Here is a 6,000-nt window from a genome sequence, read left to right as displayed (position 1 = left end):
GGCCCAGCTTCAAAAACAAAGTTTGCTTAATGTTTGAGATGGGATCTTGTGATGTACTGTGTACTTCAGGCTGCTCTTGAACTTATTATATAGCCCAGGCTAGTCTTAAACTCATAGTGATCCTCCTGCCTCAGCCTCCTGAGTACTGGGATTATAATTGTATGGTTCCATATGTGCGAGTCTTTTGTTCGTTTCAAGACAACATCTGACTTTGTAGTCTAAGCCAGATATTTGCTATGTTACACAGGCATGTCTTGAATTTATGATCCTCCTGACGGCCTCTCCAGTGCTGGGATGAGAGGCAGGGGCTGATTTGGGAGAATTTGCAATTATTTAGGATGATGGTGGGTAGTGAACAGGACACAGGACTCTGAGGAGTCATTGAAGGGCCAGTGTGAGGGACAGGAGCCAGCCGATGACATGAGATGGGCCAAGAGCAGTATTTGCGAAGCAGGGCGGTCACCACAACCTGCTGCGTCCAAAGCCACAGCTCGAGTGCTTAGAGTTTATTTTTATTTGTTTTTCCTACCTTTCCAACTCAGTACGGCCATTCATTTTTGCCTCTTTCAATGTCCCTCAAAGTTTTCATGTATGGCAAATGCTCAGTGATTGTCTCAGCGATTTGATGAGAAATTTGATCAAGAATGTGTATGGTGGGCAGGGATTTAGCTCAGTGGCATAAGCACCTGCCTGGCAAGCGTGTGGTTATGAGTTTGATCCCCGGAATGTGTATGGTATGAATGCATTGGGAAGAGTATAACCAAAAGCAAAGATAAAGATTCTCTTTTTTTGTTTTCTTTCTCTTTTTCATTTATTCTGAAGATCCCCTCCCTGCCCACTTTTTTTCATTTCTTTTCTTTTTCTTTCTTTTCTTTTTTTTTTTTTTTTTTGAACTCACGATAGTGCACTTACCAGGCAGGTACTTGTGCCACTGAGTCATATCCCCAGCCTTTCTTCCTCTTTTTAAAGATGAGATCTTATGTTGCTCAGGCTGGTCTCAAATACCTGGGCTCAGGAGATCCTTCTCAGCCTCCCAAGTAGATGAGTCTACAGGTATGTACCATTACATATGGCTAGAATTCTGAATCTTAAGTTTAAATATTGATATCATATTTGACCAATAAAATTTTAAATTTTTAAAAAGGAAATACTGGGAAGCTCTGTGTGGTGATACATGCTTGTCATCCCACCACTGGAAAGGCTGAAACAGGAGCATTTCCATGGTTTTGACGTCAGTTTAAGCTACATAGTGAGTTCAAGACCAGCCTGAAATACATAGCAAGTCCTTGCCTCAAAAAGCAAAAATAAATAAAATAAAATTTGGGGGAGATGCTGCTCGGTGGAGAGCACCTATATTATGTGCATAATTAAGGCCCTGAGTTTAATCCCTAACACCACCACCACCAAAAAAAGAAAAAAGAAAGAAAGGAAGAAAAAAAAAATGAGGGTTTGGTGCTAGGTGTGAAACCCAGATCTCCACGCATGCTGGACATAAACTACACTGCTGAGCTATATCCAATCCTAGAAATAAAGTACTTATTAGAAGTTACTTGTGTGCCACCCGGATTCAACTGGGTGGAGTTTGTTGTAGGGGCCCACTGAAAACACTCACTTATTGCTACCCAATGCTTGTTTGCTTTCTGTCCCTGGTGAGCCATCTACTCTGGCTATGCGCAGCTGGTAGATGGAGTCATTCACGGTTTAACAGTGTTGTTGCTTAACGTAATTTCCAGCGTTTGGGTGGAGAACCACTTACCAAAGCCAAGGACTGTGTGTTCTGTTTCTAGGTCATGTTTGTTCAGTCTCTCAGCCAGTGCCTGGCTTTGGCTTTCTATTTCTCAGTAGTTCTATGACTTAATGGTTGAAAATGTGTCTTGCCCTTAAATTATGTTTCTAAGTATCTCCGTCCTCCAGGAGGGTAAGCAGCCTCCACCCATATAAATCACCATGTCCAAAAATCTTTGTCTCAGACTTTGCCTGTAATTCAAATACAGAGATCATGTTTTCTATAATTTAGGGTGCTGTTTGCTTTTCTACTGTACCTTTTCCCCCCACTGTACTCTTCAACTATTGCCAACCTTCATCTTTTTTTGGTCCCGTTTGCTGGATTTAACAGATGTTATGCTCTCACAAAACTTTTGCCCTGGCCCTAGTGAACTTATATTAAAAAGCTGAAAATTCTTCTGTGTTAGGTTTTTTTTTTTGGTTTCCAATTTACTCCCAATGCAATTCATATTGATCACTACAAAGTGTTTCACAAAAGGCCACCGGCGTAGCTCAGTGCTGGAGTGGTTTCCTAACATATACAGTGTCCTGAGTTTGTTTTTTCAGCACTACAAACAACAAGCAAAGAAACCAGTCATGAAAACCAAAACAGTGGGCCAGGGGTGTAGCTTAGTAATACAGCACCTGCCTACCAAGGGCCAAGGTCCTGAGTTCAATTCCTGGTACAAAGAAAACAGCCAAAATATTTCATAAAACACACCAATGTATGCATAAACACTTCTCAGATTTTCTCACAGTCTCATTTTGAATGGGAATCATGATAGCCTTTGCTTAGTATAAGGGGAAACCTTGGATTCTGCATCTAAATATAACATTGCCTGCTGGGATCTGGCCTGTCTCTTGGCTAACCGCACTGTGCTATTACACCAAATCAAAGTGCAGGCAAGCTTGTTTCTGGCACTGGGCAATTAAACCAAGGGCTATCCTACCACTGAGCCACATCCCTAGTACATATGTATGTAAGTATCTGGTGTTTCGAGACAGTGTCTCACTATGTAAGCCAGGCCGCCTTAAATTTGAGGCAATCCTCCTGCCTTAGCCTTCCAAGTGCTGGGATTGCAGGAGTGTTCACTATGCCAGGCTTAGTCCTTTTTGAGACAGAGTCTAGCTAAGTTGGCCATACTGGCCTTAAACTTTTGATCCTTCTGTCTTGGTCTTCAGGGTAGCTGGACTTGCAGGAGTGTACCACCATATATTTAACCCCTCCCCCTTTTTTAATATAAGTCTCACCATGTTGCTCAGGTTGCCTTTGAATACCTGGGCTCAAGCAACTCTCCTGCCTCAGCCTCCCAAGTATTTTATTTATTTATTTTATGTATTTAATTTTATTTACTTATTTTTTACACAGTGTCTCACTATGTAGCCCAGGTTGGCCTTGAACTCACAGTGATCCTCCTGCCTTAGCCTCCCAAGTGTGATGGTTAAGTATTTTTAATTTCAAATAAACTTCTATCCATTGAGGATAGATAGCCACCATGCCTGGCCTCACCTCAAAAAATTTCACTACCTCCTAACATTGCCAAACTGGGGACAGAGCTTTAACTCCTGGATCTCTGGGGACATTCCAGATCCTAACTAGAGCAACGTCACTAGGCTCCAAAGGACAGGGCGTACAAAGTGCAACTTTCCACGGGAAAAGAACAGATCCACCAGGCTGAGGTAAGGGCGCACATTCCTGGACAGGCTGCACTTGGAGGAAACAACTCTGCTTGCCCCTGCCAGGGCCTAGCAGAGACGCGATTTCTCTCAGATCAGGAAACAGAATACTTAGCGTGCCGATCTGCACTGGAGTCCTGGCTGGCACTTTGTTTTGTGGCCATGAGGGCGCATTCCTGCCTAATAACCAGGCTCCAGGGCAGAGGTAAAGCCGGGTGTGCAGCCTCTGTCTCACTGATGTTAGTCATGGTGCAGACAGGCGGAGGGAGCTCCAGACCCGCTGCAGTGCAATGTGGCTCATCCAATGTCTCATGCCCTGCCTGGAGCTCAGGGCAGTGCAGGAACAGCAGTACAAGGGTACCAGTTTATCTTGGGGCCAGGGACTAGAACTGTCACAGTGCCGTTCTGGGCTGAGGCTGAGGCCTTGACATGACAAAGCAATTATTCTTCGTTCAGCCAAAACATTCCTTCACTTACAAATGAAATGTATATACAAAACAGAGACTACACATGTACTTCCTGGCCTGTAAACTGAGCACTCAGGTGGGTGAAGCAGAAGGATTGCACATTCAAGCCCAGCCTGTGAAAGTTAGCAAGACAGTGTCTCCAAATAAGAAGGACTAGGAATGTAGCTCAGCTCTAGAGTGCCCCTAAATTCAACCCCAAGTAATGTCCCCCCAAAGAAAAGCTGCAACAAAAATATTGTGTATAAAAATATTGTACATTGGCCCTCCAAGTTAGATTTCCTTAGCTAAAGGCATTTATTTCTCTCTCCCCAAGGTAAAGGCAGAAGAATGGTGGGCAAACTTACATTTGGCAGGCTTGACATGATATTCCTTTTCACTTCCAAAGTAGTAGATTAATAGGCAATTTTTTTTATTTTGTTTTTGATACAGGATCTCCCCATGCAGTTCAGACAGGCCTGGAACTCATGGCAACCCTCCTGCCTCAGCCTCCCAAGTGCTGGGACCACAGGCATGCACAACCATGCCTGGTATCAATAAACAATTGAATGGAAGAATTAGAAGTACTTAAACTATGCAGGGTGGGCTAGAGATTTAGCTCAGTGGTGTAAGCGCCTTCCTGGCAAGCAGGAGGTCATGAGTTTGATCACTGGTTTAAAAAAAAGAAAGAAAAGAAAAGGCCAGGTGATGTAATTTTGAAGGATTATTCTACAAACATCTAGCTTTGTATTTTGCAACTTCAAGTAAGGGACATTGTGACACAATAAGAAACAGACACAGTACTGTATTTGCCTCTCCCTTTCACAAGCTTCTGAAACCCTTACCATCTCACAATGCTGTTTTGTAAGTTAGTAAGGTGGCTACTGGCTGGGGAAGAACCATGTGACTGTAGCCAATATCAGTCTTCATAATGCAATACATCATGTGTCAAAAATGTAGGTAGCTATACACAAAAAAATAAGACAGCCCTTAAAAATAGCCCTGTTGTATCTTTTGGAGCAAAAATGAATATGAAACTCAGTCTTGTTTCTAAGGAAATACAGTAGCTGAGGCTGGCCTCAAACTCACTGCCGTTGTCCTGCTCAGCTTTCTGAGCCACCATACTCAGCTGCTTTTTTTTTTTTTTACTTCATGACAGGGTGTCACCAAGTTGCCCACCCTGGACTTGAATTTGCAATCCTCCTGCCTCAGCCTCTCAGACAGCTGGGGTTTCAAGCATGTACCACTTCCCCTGGGTAATAAATGGGTTTACAAGTGGAAACCGCCAACCATTTTGGTGGAATTTAGAAACTTAGAAGGAAAGAATGTTTTGTTCCAGTTTGGACTCAGATGTCCACTGAAAAGAAGGACTGATAGCCAAAAACTGAGCTGTGGGCAAACCCCGGGTTCAGTCCCTAGCAGGGGTGGAGCAGGGTGCTGCATGGAAACAAAGCAAAACTCCCCAAGTGGTCCACATCCTCCTAATGTGTGATACAGGGAGCTCCTCTAGGATCACACAGAAAAAAGTGGGGATATGGCTCTCCTTTGTTCCCCCCAAAAACCCATCCTTATTGAAAAGAACTGTGGAAGCAGATGAAGACTTCATTAATGATAGATCAATTATGATTTTTTATTTTTAATTGATTATTGTGGTCCTGGGGATTGAACCCATGGCCTTCACACTAAGCTACATTCCCAGCACTTTTCTTTTTTCTTTCTTTCTTTCTTTCTTTCTTTCTTTCTTTCTGTCTGTCTGTCTGTCTGTCTCTTTTTGAGACAGGGTTTCACTATGTAGTTCAGGCTGTCCTTGAGCTCACTTTGTAGCTCAGGCTGGTTTTGAATTCCAATGATCCTCCTGCCTCGGCCTCCCAAATGCTGCGATTACAGGCGTGCATCACCACACCTGGCTAAACTATAACATTCTTAATCACTGAAAATGTAAGCTCTTAGAAAACATAGCATTTCTATGTACAATGTTAATATTGTTCTGGAATGTGTGTAAGCTATATAATCATTTGGTGCCTTGGATTTTTCTGGAATAGATGATTCTGATGATTTTTTAGATAGTGCTGTGGAAGACTGTAGGGTCAGAGCTCTGGAAGATCTGGAATCTGAT

Source organism: Cavia porcellus, unplaced genomic scaffold (genome assembly GCF_034190915.1).
Source record: "Cavia porcellus strain 051 isolate PalLab524CR breed Dunkin Hartley unplaced genomic scaffold, mCavPor4.1 scaffold_30, whole genome shotgun sequence".
NCBI lineage: Eukaryota > Metazoa > Chordata > Mammalia > Rodentia > Caviidae > Cavia > Cavia porcellus.
The sequence above is the reverse complement of the archived record's forward strand: the minus strand, read 5'-3'. Positions refer to the sequence as shown.